The 13,573-nt window shown below is 30.3% G+C and overlaps 1 non-coding gene across 1 annotated transcript; it reads left to right on the top strand.

Moving 5' to 3' along the window:
- The first annotated feature begins 531 nt into the window (after positions 1–531).
- Positions 532–638, top strand: LOC149519254 (small nucleolar RNA R71). The gene has a single exon (XR_016341985.1). It is a non-coding gene; the product is annotated as a small nucleolar RNA R71 (small nucleolar RNA).
- Positions 639–13,573: the final 12,935 nt, after the last annotated feature.

The following is a 13,573-nucleotide window of genomic DNA, read 5'->3' as shown; positions in this document are numbered from 1 at the left end:
ATTATAATTTGGTTGATTGGGGCAGTAGTTATTGGTTTGGCTATTGGTAGCTTGGTGGCTTGGTTAATTCTAATAAAAGTTTAGGTAGTTTCGCCAACCAAGATTGTAGGTATTACTTTAAAAGTTATTGTTTAGTTTATTTTGTTGGATGTATTAAATTGGTTCTACCCTATATTGGCATCTTTTTAAGGAATGGGTTCATTCACATATGTATAGGATACAATGGGGCTTTATATGGCATTAACAAGGTTCGCTTGTGATTGGTTCCCCAGAGCTTCAATCTTTTTTGTAAGGGCATCTAATTGGCAGTTAATAGAACGAATAGCATCAACTTTGAATAAATCAGCAAGTTTTTTATTAACCTTTCTTTCCATGCCTTACTAGTAATTTTTGGCAACCATACCTTCTGTTAACTCATTAGCCTTTTTAGGAGTCTTGATCATTATAGCTCCTCCAGTAGCTAAATCTAAAGTGGTTCTCATGGGTGGTGTGAAGCCATTATAAAATATTAGAATTTAAAGCCATTATGGTAAACCATGATGTGGCTATTTTTTTAGCAGCTCCTTAAATTATTCCCTTCCATTATATAGAGTTTCACCATCAGCTGATAGAAAAATGGTGATCTCATTCCATAGCTTTGCAGTCTTTGCTAGTGGAAAAAATTTTGCTAAGAATTGGTAAACCAAATCATCCCAGGTTGTTATCGAGTTAAGTGGTAAAGAAGACAATAAACTTTGTGCCTTATCCTTAAGAGAAAAAAAAAACAATCTTAGTCTTTTAGCTTTATCAAAAACATCATTGTAATGAAAAAGTCACTTAAATCAAGAAAATTATAAAGATGGAGATTCGGGTCATCAAATGGTAATCCTCCAAATTGAATAGAATTTCGGTCCATTTGTATAATTGAAGGCTTTATTGCAAAGTTATTACTTAAATAGCTAGCCTTCTAATGGATAATTAAAAACCATTTGTATTGGGAATTGCATAGTCCCTCGGAGTTCTTTGCCGTTCATTATTTGCATTCACCATTAGAGTAGGTGCTGGTGGTGTTGATTGTTATTTTCTTATTCTAAATGTTTTTTTTAATCTCTTGATCAGTTGGAGCTAATAAATAAACAAAAAAAAGGTTGAAATTATAAGAGCGTAGGAATTCTTTATTGATATTATGAACACAATTATAATCCCTAGCAATGACATCAAAAACTTGATTACCCATTTTCATATAGAGCTTGCAAGTGCACAGATCAAGTAATAAAGTAGAGTACTTCAAATATCATCTCCTTAGGGATTATAGAAAAGAATGATAGGTTGCTCACAATTACCAAAGGTAAAAGGCTAAGATCTTATATCTAAACAAATGAATATTTAGGGTTTTGTTGTTATAGGGATCAAGTAACAATTAAAGCTAATGTATGGTAGGGTTCTTAACTTTACCAACTATCACTTAGAAAATAAAAGATTAATGCCAACAACTAATCCTAAAGTAAAAAATTAAAAAATTCAAAGTAAAAGAATTAAATATTGTAAACAAGAAATCCCTGAGAATGCCGAATTGCTTATGCTGAAATTAAAGGAAAAAAAAAAACAAAAATTGAATTTGAAAAACAAGAAAAGAGACCTTTGAATGAAATACGTCTTGGTTGTAGAAGAATTTAATGAACAAAGCTTTGTTATTGGCAAATTTGTGACTAAGCCAACAACTCAACTAAAAAAAATAAAGAACTACGGAACTAAAATTAAAAGAAAGAAAAAAAGTGAGGAGTAGGATGATTTGGAATATAAGAGAGCTTTTTATTTATAGTTGTAGGATTGGCTAGGATAGGGATTAGAGATTACAAGTTTAATTATCATTATCTTTAAAGGAGTTGGCTGAACATAAGAGTCTTGGTAGAGCAATCTTGGCCTTTCATCACATCTTGATCAACTTTCTCCTTTAGGTTCGGTTATGATAAGATTCAAGAACTTAGAATTTAAACTTCATCCATTTTGTGAAATGATAAAGTTTTCTTTAAAGTAAAACTCTTTAAAGATAAGTCAAGTATCATGATAGACCTTAATCTCCTATTGGCCAAATGGATTGAACTTGGAGATTCCAAATTATTGAAAATTTTTCTTCTTTCTTGCATGGCTGAATGTACTAGAGTAATTGTGTAAGTCATTCTCTTCATGGCTAAGCAAGAAGAGCAAGCTTATCTTGAATTTTTATCTTGGTTGAATGTAAGCGAGTCCAAATAGGCTTGGAAATGCTTGAATATGGACCAATGGTGGGTGGCAATGATCTTGTATGATTGGGTCGAATGTGAGCTTTATATGATTGCATGCATGGCTGGCACGAAAATGAGTCTTATGCTTGAAAAATCTAAAGCCATGAAAAGAGCATGAAAACACAAAAAATCATCCAAAATTTTAAATTTTAGCACCATTTTGACATGTAAAATCTCTATAATAATTTGGTGTTATCAAGCTTCTTTCACCTTTTTTATCTTCTTTTTGTCCAGATCATCATGGTTTTCTTTCAAAAAAAATGGAAAAATCTTTTACGGACATTATCATTCACTTATTTATCATTATTCTAATTCATGAAAAATTTGATTCAATCATACATTTCCTCAATTCATTCAAGGGATGCTCACTTGGTAAGAAATAAGAAAAATGGGTATTCATTATTGAAAGGAAGTATGGTCAAGAACAAATCAAAGATGAATAAAAACAAAATATTGTAACTGTTTAAATAGGATATCAACATCCAAATTAATGATTTATTTAGATAATTTTGAACTCTAATTTAGAATTCTTTCTAAAAACACATTTCATTGATATTTTCAATCTTTGAGCCAAAATTATCCATATCCTTAGGATCTTCAAGTGAAGTTTTTTTTTCCAAGTCTTCATTTTTACTTAAACTGCCATTTTAGATTTTCAGTTTCAGTCTTCTTTTTTTCTTTTTTTTTATTTTTTTTGCTATATTTTTTACTTACACTTTTTTTCTCATCTTATTTTCTCAATTTTCTTTCTCCTTTGATCCATCAATGACGTTTTGATCAAAATCCCTAACAATCTAGTTACAAACTTGACTTAGTTCAATTCATGATTCTCTAATTCGAGTATTAACATTTAATCAAAATGGACATTTTAAGGTACGTAATGTAGGCTAGGTTGAGGGGTTATAAAATATATAGAGAAAGTAGGCCTAAATGTATTTGAAAGGTAATTAAACCAAGGATCATTTCTTTTCATGTAAAGCACCTTAACCTCATCAATTTCTTCTTTGTTTTTTTCTTTTTTCATTTTATCTATTTTTTCATTTCATTTCATTTTTTTATTTTTTCTTTTGAATTTGTACTTTTCATCATTTTTTTAAAAAAATCTAAGCACAAAAGGGCTTTGCCTATGAAATCATTAAGGACTTCACTTTTCGTAGCTTTTCAAACTTTGCCCCTAATGTGTGGGTGATCTTTGGTTAAGGTTTCTTAGAAAAAAATTTTAATAGGCTCAAATGGGATAGCAAAGGAAAATTTTACTCCTTGTGTGAAAGGTAAAAGAAAGATGACCATTTCTCATTTCAAATATGAGTACTCTCAATGAAGAACACTTATTGACCAAATCCAACTTATGAATGAACCATTAGAAAGATCATATACTATATTAGTTTCATCTTTTAATGAGTGAAACTCTTTGCCAGGTTTGTCTTTTTTTATTCAATAATCCTAATAGATTAAAGGTCTCAACTTATCAATCATATCAACATAAATAATGCTTTCAAAATTAAATCCTAAATTATTGTTATAATTGTTAGAACATTGATTATTTGGAATTTGAGAATGGGTATAAGAAAAGATATAAGATGGCAAAAGCATATAATAATGATTCATATGAAAAAGGAAATGTCATGAAAATGCATTATATTTTTCTTTTTTATTAAATGATAAAAAATGAATTCTTACTACCAAAAATCCTAACATTACTCTAAAAGAAATCCCAAATGAGAAAGAGCTTTCAGCCAACCTTTTCGTTTCCTTCCCAAAATTATACTCCTAGGTGATTAGGCAAAAAGTCTTTATTGACATTTAGCTCTCCTAATTCATTGAAACAAACTGAGCTTGCTTAATTCAAACTTTGCACCTGGTGCTTGGAAACAGGGCAGGCTTTTATAAAGTGACCCATATTCTCATTATGGTAATCATTTGTGACATTAACATTGTACCATTTGAGATAAGGTGGCTTTAATGGTTCTAAATTAACTAGAGATACCAAGTTATTCTTAATCAATTATGAGAATAGCTCAGTATATATTAGGGGTATAAGATCAATACGAGCTCTCTCTTAGTTGTTCTTAGATCTTTTTAAACCACTCACTTAGGTGTTAGGCCTTGAAACTTGTATAGTGACAGGACTAGGCCTATATCCAGGTGTTTGAAAGGCTGGTTGGTAAGCAGGTAGGTAACCTAGTTATGGAACAAGTTGGTAAAGGACTTGTGTAATACTATTGACAATAGTGTATTAAACAGAATAAATAGGTTATAGATATAGATATAGAGCATAACTTTTGAATTATTACCCTTCAAAACTCATAACTAGGGCTTCAACTTCTTTCTGTTTAGGCATCATTCCTTTTTTTACGTTGCTTATCTCTCTTTCTTCAAGCTTGCCACTCTTGATGATATTTTCAATAATCTCCACTAAGATCATCATGTTAGAAAAATTCTTTATTGCATTCCCAATCATCTTTTTATAATAAGGCAAATATAGGTTAAGCGTTATAGTCTCCTTCTTAGTCAAAGGTGGATGAACTTGAGTAGCCATATCATTCCACCGTTGGGCATATTTTTTAATCAATTCTATTTTCCTCTTCTCTATGCTTTGTAAAAAAAGGCAATCAATAACCAAGTTTATGATAAGCCGATGCTGGGTAATGAATATCAAGTAAGCTCCTTTCAAGAATGAATATGAGTTCTATCTAACTGGATGTACCACTTCGTAATTGAGCCATTAAGGTTGCCTTAGAACACATGTATCAATAATTTTTCATCACTGGTGTAGGTGGCCATTTTTCAATAGTAAATAGCGACATAAATTATCGAACACTTCGTACCATTATACTTTTCAAACTCATAAACCTTGAATTTTGGTGAGATTACAAAATCTAGGACCAAGCAGAGGTTGGCTGCATCTATGGAGCCATAAAAGTTTGTACTTTCAACAGCTCGTAGTCTCTTCTTGAGCATGATAATCTTTTGATTAGCCTTTGAGTTCTAAGGACTTGATCACTTTCAGTTTTAACATTATTTTTAGACAATCCAAATTAAGGATTTGGATTGGCTTTACTGCCTTTTGAATGAAAATAAGATTGATATAGCTTTGGGCATTCCCTTGATTTGGTGTTGATGTAAAAAAAAAAACTTGATTTTTCGTAGATTAGCCTTGCTCTTTCTCTTTCTAAAAAAATTTGCTCTAGCTTTAAGTCCTTGAATTGGGTGTTGTCTCCAATTATATGTTTTGAGTACCCATTATCAAAGTACCATGGATTGTTCTTGCTTGAATTTTTTTTACAGCAATGTTCATCATCTTATAAAAAAGTAATCAAAATGTTATTTTGGGTACCCAAATTTTTTGGCACCCTTGAATGTTAGTGGTTACAATTTTTGTAACTTTAAGAATCTATTTCATCTTAGTAATCTCATCTTGAAATGCCCTATCTCCTTTTAGAATCCACACACTTCTAATAAGTTTACCTTTATTATATAGAACGACCCAATTTATGAAAATATGCACATGTACTAGATGAGTCATTTTTAATAAGAAAAATTTTCAAATGTGTTTTTTTATTACCACTATTGTAGCCTAATCCATCTTTATCAAAAAAAAAAAAAGAAACTTTTTGTGTTTCAGGCATATCATTGAGTTTTCGATGTCCCTTATAAAATCTAGAAATGGAATTGTGCAAATTCACATTTTTCTTAGTCAAATCATCAACATTCAATCGTAAAACCTCAATTTCCTTTTCTAATTCATTTTTAGCCTTAATCAAAATTTCATTCACTATTTTCAACTTAGAAATTGTTTTACTATACCTTATGTTTATGTTTTCATATTCTATAACTAATTTATGAAAAACATTTTGTAACTCATCAAGAGTATACAAATTTAAATCATTTGAGTTAGAATTTTCCTTAGGTTCATAAATAGCCATGAGATATAAGTTGGCTACTTCCTCCTCATCATCATTATCAGATAAGTCATTATCACTCCATGTAGTCACCATTGCTTTCTTCTTTGGCCCTATTGTATTTTATTTTTTTAACAAATGATGATCAAACTTGACGTGGCTTGGTTTGTTGCATTCATAGCACACCACATAGTCTTTATCTCTTTTACTTGATTCTCCTTTAATGAACTCCCTTTGTGGCCTTTTTTTTATTTAAAAACTTGTTCATTTTCATGAACTTCTTGAACCTCTTTGCAAACATAGCCATCTCTTTTTCCTTAATTTCATTTTTTTATTGTTGTCCTCTTATTCCTTTTTGATAGATGATTTTAGAGCAATACCACCTTTCTTGATTGATTTTTGTCCCCATTTGAGCTTTATCTTATAAGTTCAAAAAGAACCTATAAGTTCATCTAAAGAGAGTTTGTAGGGGTTTTTGGATTCTTCAATGGCTGTCACTTTAGCCTTCTAACTCTTTAATAAACTATTTAAAATTTTTTTCACAATCTCTACATTTGAGTAAGTCAATCCAATAGCTTTTAAGCCATTAATGATATCGATGAAGCAATTTGACATCCCATTAATGGTCTCTTCTAATTTTATCTTGAATAACTCATAATCATAAACAAGCATGCCAATTTTGATCTCCTTTATTTAATTTGTATTTTCATGAGTAATGGCTAATTTATCCCAAATCTCTTTTACATTTTCACACAAAAAAACTCTATTGTACTCATTAGGCCCCAATGCACAAAAAAATATATACATTACCTTAGCATTGAGTTATGCCATCTTGATACCATTAGCATCACATTCTCTTTTTTACTTGATCACCTCTATCTTTAACCTTCTTCAGTGAAATTTAAGGACCATTGACAATAACTCTCCAAACTTCATAATCATTTGCTTGAATAACAATCTCATTATTGTCTTCAAACATGAATAGTTTTAACAAACAAAGAGAGAAGGTCTTATAATGGAATGACATTCACCACCTAAAGAGGTAGCAATCGTTTTATTTGCCATTAAACATACTTCTTATTGCTTTCCATAATTATTGTAACTTACGGATGGTTGCTCTTCAACCATATTTTTTTGAGCTATTTAAGATCATTCTTAAGTTGTTATACTTACAAAAACAAAAAAGTATTAGCTGGATACCAATTGTTAGCTTAAAGACTTGAATTAAACCAAGAAAGGTAAATTAACACAATAATCACAAATACCAATTTCTAAACAAATAAACACAACATATAAGCATAATATAAACAACTTGAAAGGTAAAGAGGTAGAGTTGGAGAATTAAACATCGATATTTATAGAGGTTCGATCATTCCTTAAGGCACATACGCCATCTCTTTTAGCCTCACTTGTAAGGAGTCTAATCCATTATGTATTGAATATTACAACCTAGCTGTTCAAAACTCTATACCATAAACAATATAATCTCTTAAAGGTTATCTTCACCCTTAAGCTCACAACCTAACAATACAAATTTTGAAGTATTTTTGCAAACTCAAAAAACCTCTTTAAGGTTTGGTGTTTGCTAATTTGAAGTATAAATCAAAGTTATAAAGGATATCAAGAGAGAAATAAATATAAGATCGAATTTTTTGCACTTTTCTCACTACAAAATGTTCTTTTAATGCTTAAAAAAGATGCTGGATGGAAGTAATAAGTTTTCTTGGTTCTTTATAGCTTGTAATGTGGTAGGGACCTCTTTTTATATGTAGAGAGTGAAAAAGAGCCGTTGGTTTCATTTAATGCTTGGAGCCTTTACAAATCAATAAGAAATTATGACTATTTAAGCTTGTTAAGGTCATACCGATCGATCATTTTTTAGAAAAGATCGATTGGTTCTAGCTTTACAAGCCAAAGTGCATTGCAATTAAACATAACCTAATTGATCCTATACATTGGGTGATCGATTGGTTTTTAAAATTTTAAAACATTTTTTGCTTTTGTATAAAAAATGGATCAATTGGTTTTTGAATTTTGGAACAAATTTTCCTTCAATTTGAAAAACAATCGATCCATACAAGGGTGAGGATCAATTAGGTCATACAAACCCTTGCACCAATCGATTGATTGGAGGGGGCATCTATTGGCTTTCATAAAACTTGCACGAGAAAACATTCTAGAAAAAAATGGATCGATTGGGTGTATAAGGGGATCGATCCCTTCCATGCATTTTTGGCCAAAAACATTTTTAAACCATGGAGAATTATTGTTTTTGTTCCAAAATAATTTTTCACTTGATAAAGGCCTAGAAAAATATTCAAATTAAGTTCAAAGCAATTTGAATATAATTTTAGCAAATTTTTGTTTTGTCATTTCAAAATACTTTATCAATTCAAGGCTAACAAGATCTAAATTTCAAATTTTCTTAGAGTATAAGGACCATTGTCAGAATTTGACTAAAAATTTAAGCATTGAATTTTTAATTTTGAAAAATTTAAGTAATAAATTTATGGTGTAAAAGTTAGCAAAGTCAATGTCATGCCAACAAGGTCAACGCTTACATCATTAAGTCAATGGCCACAATAATATTTTTAATAGCAAAATTTTGACGATGTTAGTAATTGGACTAAGATTATCAAATCAAGTTAGTATGAGGAATATATTTTATTTTTATTTATTCGTTTGAAAATAAATGCTAATTATTACCATTGAAATTTTATCTAATTTTTTTAATAATTTAGATCAAATTAAAAAAAACCACTCTTCCAAAAAAATTCATAAAAAATCATATATTTATGATTTTTAAAAATTTCATGATCGAAATAATTATAATTTACTTCCAAAATTCTGTAATATTTAAACGGTAAAATTTTACAAGTGATTTTTCTAATCCGTGTATTTAGTCTTTACTTTCTATCAAATAATAATAGATGTCTCTAATTTAAGTATTTAAATATATAAATATATATAAGCTAAAAAATCAAAATAAAACATAAAATGGTAAAAAATAAAAGAACATAAAAAATACTAGACAGGCAAAATGAACACGTGAATACATCTTGATATGTCACCCAAGTCAATATCATGCTAGCAGGGTCAACGCTTACACCATTAAGTTAATGACCATATCAGCATTTTTAATAGCAAAATTTTGACGATGTTAGTAATTGGATTAAGATTATCAAATCAAGTTAGTATAAAGAATATATTTTTATGAATCATAGTAGAAGAACAAATTTTAAAATTTTGTTAGAGTACATGGACCATTATAACAATTTGATAAAAAATTTAAATTGAATTTTTCATTTTAAAAAATTTTAGTACTAAATTTATGGTGTAAAAGTTATTTCATATGTTATTAAAAATTATTAATTATTAAGTAGATTTCTATTAAATTTTTATAAAAGACATGCAATTTTATAATTATTTTTAATTGGTAAAAATTAAAAAAGAAAGAATAAATTATTAAAAAATGTAATATTGATATAATTAAGTGATATATTTTTGAAATAACACATTAAGTAGCAAAAAGCTATTTAGCATTTTCATTACTTTTTCATAAAAAAATCTTTGGTTAAGTGATTTTTTAAAAATTTATCAAATCTAGTGAACAATAAAAGAATAAAATAAGAAAAGCCCTTGAAATATTAAAAACAATCTATTGAGTACTTTGAGCAAAGCATTTCTATGAGGTTCAAAATTTAATAATAACAAGAGCATAGAAATCTGAGCTGGTAAGTGATTCAATTGTTCCACCACACTATATTCACTGTACTTAATAAGTTTTAAGAGCTAACAAGCCTCTGTTTTTGTAACAAAATTTTTACATTCTCGACCTAAAACTATGGTTGGGTGAGTCTCTTAATTGTTAGGCAATTTATCTTTTTTTTCTAAGCTTGTTTCCCCTTCTTTTTTTTCTTTTTTTTCATGCTTTCTCAAATGCTTCTAGAGTATAGCACTACCCACTTTGAGTTATGCCTGCTATGCCAGTTATGTTTGCTATGCTTGCATCATATGAGCCATATTGAAGAGAACCACAATTCGAACCTTGTGATATGATATTACAATCATATTTTCAAGGGACTGCTTTATCCGATTTGTATGGGAATGGGCTAGGGACATCAATTGTCACATTTGGCATAGTTGTACAAATTGATTCGCCAATTTTAGCACTCAATTTTTCATCATAAAATATCATGACAGGCTCAAAATTCATATGAACTGGCTTATTAACCTTAACACTCGATTTTTCTTCATAGAAGATGATAATAGGCTCAAAATTCATTCGATAAGGCCTACTTTTGGATGAATCTTCCATCACAACATTCACTGAACTTTCTTTATGTTCTTTATAAAATTCAACCAAGAAAGAATCCATCATTCTCTGCAACTCTTGTTGAAATGTTTTACAATCTTAAAGCCAATGACCAACCATCCCCATATGGAATTCATAAGAGTGATATGAATTACATGAAAAATCCCATCATCTGAGTTTTCAGGTATTGGATGAATCATATTTGCTTTCATAAAGGTAGCAAATATTTCATCCATAGGGGTTCTAATCTCACTTGCTTCTCTTTTAATATTATGAGTTATCTCACTATTTAAAGCATTTTTTGATCCTCTACCATGATTAGGTAACAGATTGGCCTCCACACTTGATCCGACCTTGGTTGTGAAATTTAAAATTTTATTATCAATCAAGCTTTGTACCTTGCATTTGAAAGATGTACAATTTTCCAAAAAGTGGCCTTGAATTCCATAATAATATTCATGAGAAACTTCAGGATCATACCACTTTGGATATAGAGGTTCAAGGGCTCTATGGGTTATCAGGCCAACAAGTGTTTTTGGAATAACTGAGGGAACAATTTTGTGTATGTCATAGGAATTGGATCAAATCATTGTTGTTCTCGATTATTTCAAGGTTCCCTTTGATTAAAATTTATGGTATTTGACTGAGGGAAAAGTAGTGGTAAAGGTGTTCGGGGATGAACATTGGCTTGAAAAGCAGGTGTTTGGGTTTGCATTGGTTGGTAATGGTATTGATTTTGAGAAATGCTAGAAATGGTTTGGTAAGAATATTGGTATACATGATATGAAAGGTATGGGATAAAAAGTCTTGGTTTTGATTTTTCAGTGGTGACAACTTGTATTTTTGCTTCTTTTTTCTTAGATAGTCCTCTTTTCTTTGATCCAGAAATAGCACTTCCATCAATTTTTCCATTTTTAATGGCATTTTCTATTATCTTTCCCGTAATCACTATATCAGTAAAGTTTTTCATGGCATGACGAATGAGCCTGTCATAGTATAGTGCTCGAAGAGTATTGATGAACAGAATAGTTATTTCTTTCTCGATGAGAAGAGGTTGAACCTTAGTAGCAACATCTCGCCATCTTTGGGTATATTCTTTAAAATTTTCATTAGCTTTCTTTTCCATGTTTTGCAAAGACAATTTATTTGGAGCCATGTTTGTGACATACTTGTATTGAGTAAAATTCTTTAGCCAGATCTTTTCATGAATAAATACGATTCCTGTCTAATTGAATATACCATCTGGCAACTGATCCAGTGAGACTATCCTAAAAACAATTGATAAGCAACTTGTCATTATTTGTATGCCCAGTCATTTTTTGACAGAACATAGTGATGTGTGCTTGAGGGCATTTAGTTTCATCATATTTTTTAAATTTTGGTACTTTAAACTTTGGTGGGATTACCAAATCTGAAACTAAATTGAGTTCACTGGCATCAATTATGCCAAAAATATTTACACCTTCAATAACTCATAGCCTTTCCTCCAAGAGATCTAACTTTTGTTGTGCCTTTGTATTCTCAGATTGTTCAAGCATGCCTTTCTTTAGTTTCTCCTATTCTTTTAGGTCATCTAAATTCGGGACTATAATGGGTTCAACATGTCTTGCCCCAATATTTAAACCAACATGTCCTTGACTACGTGGTTAAACCAAAAAGGGAGGTAAATTAAATTAAGCATGTGGCTGCCTTTCAAGCTGTGTCATTTGTGGATGCATTTGATGAGAGGTTTGAGTATAAGGTGTAGTAAACCTTGGTGGATATAATGGATCTTCCCTATCACTAGTATTTTCTTGGGCTTAAGGCTCTTTTTCAATAGTTACTTCTTCAGCTACCCCTTTTCCTTTGGTCATTTTTCTTATCATGTCCATCATTGCAGCCATTTCTTTTCGAGTCTCTTCTTGAGTCCTAGTTATTTGTTCTATCAACTCTTGTTGAGACCTAATCATTTGTTCTTGCATATCAAATTGAGCTTTTTCTATCCTTTTTATTTTAGATGCTTGCTTTCCATGATTCTGACTTGTAAACGAGTGTTGTAACAATACCGAGTGGTCTGATCTATGTTTTCTTAATGGCCTAACTATTCTTGTACTTGATTGAGTTAAAGGAAACTCTTTGAGATTTTTTATTTTGAGGTCTCTTTCTTTTAGTCATGATGCAGATTTTTAAAAATGAAACACACATATGATGTATAAATGCATGAATGCAAAGGTTGTGCTTATTATATATCCAATATTTGCAAAAGATTTTAAGTCTGAACTTGAATCACCATATCATGACTTCACACTATCTTTACTATATACTTCTTTCATTATAATATTAAAATTTTCAAAAAAGTGCCCTACATGCTTGTACTGCTCATAAGCATTATTTAGAAAATTGGTCAAGTGTTGGCTGTATTGTTCAGGGTAAACCTTTTCTTTCACTTGTTTAGCTTCTTGGGCCATGTCCCTTACTTTGAAGCTAACTTCTCTTATCTGTTCTACTAGGCAAGTGGCTTGAAATTCTTTCAATTGATATTCTTCCTTTCAATATTGTGCTTTATGTTCAAATTGATCTTGTTCCTCTCTCAAAACTTGAATGGCTTTACGTTGATAATGCATTTGCTGTTTCAAGTCATCTATGAGACCTTGTAGTATTTTTTTTCTTCCACAGACTGACTAAGCTCTTCTTTCTTAGATAACAAATTAGACCAAAGTTGTTCTGCATTCTTTCTGAATTCTTCAAGCTCTATGGTCATTGTGGCAATGCATATATGCCAGCTTTCAAAAATCTTCTCTTATTCTCTTTCAAGCCTTTGAAATTTTGCTTCACTCTTATCAGTCTTATCTTTCCACTCATTAATCTCATGCTGAAACCTCTTCTTTTCAAGCTCTCATATTTCTTTCTCTTCTTCAAATTTTCACTTCATAATTTTTATATCTTTAGGAATCTTTTCACAATAGGCGTCTTCTTGGTGGCATGGTCTATTTTTTTTAGGACTAACTTTGCTTATGACCCGTTGACTTCTCTATATCAGATATTCAAGTATGGCTTTGTCTGTATATCCTCTATGATCTACTCTTTGAGTCTATTTTTTTTTTATAATCTCT

The sequence above is a fragment of the Durio zibethinus genome, chromosome 4 (genome assembly GCF_047325235.1).
Source record: "Durio zibethinus cultivar Kanyao isolate XHJ-2024 chromosome 4, ASM4732523v1, whole genome shotgun sequence".
In the NCBI taxonomy this organism is placed as follows: Eukaryota; Viridiplantae; Streptophyta; class Magnoliopsida; order Malvales; family Malvaceae; genus Durio; species Durio zibethinus.
The sequence above is the reverse complement of the archived record's forward strand: the minus strand, read 5'-3'. Positions and strand labels throughout refer to the sequence as shown.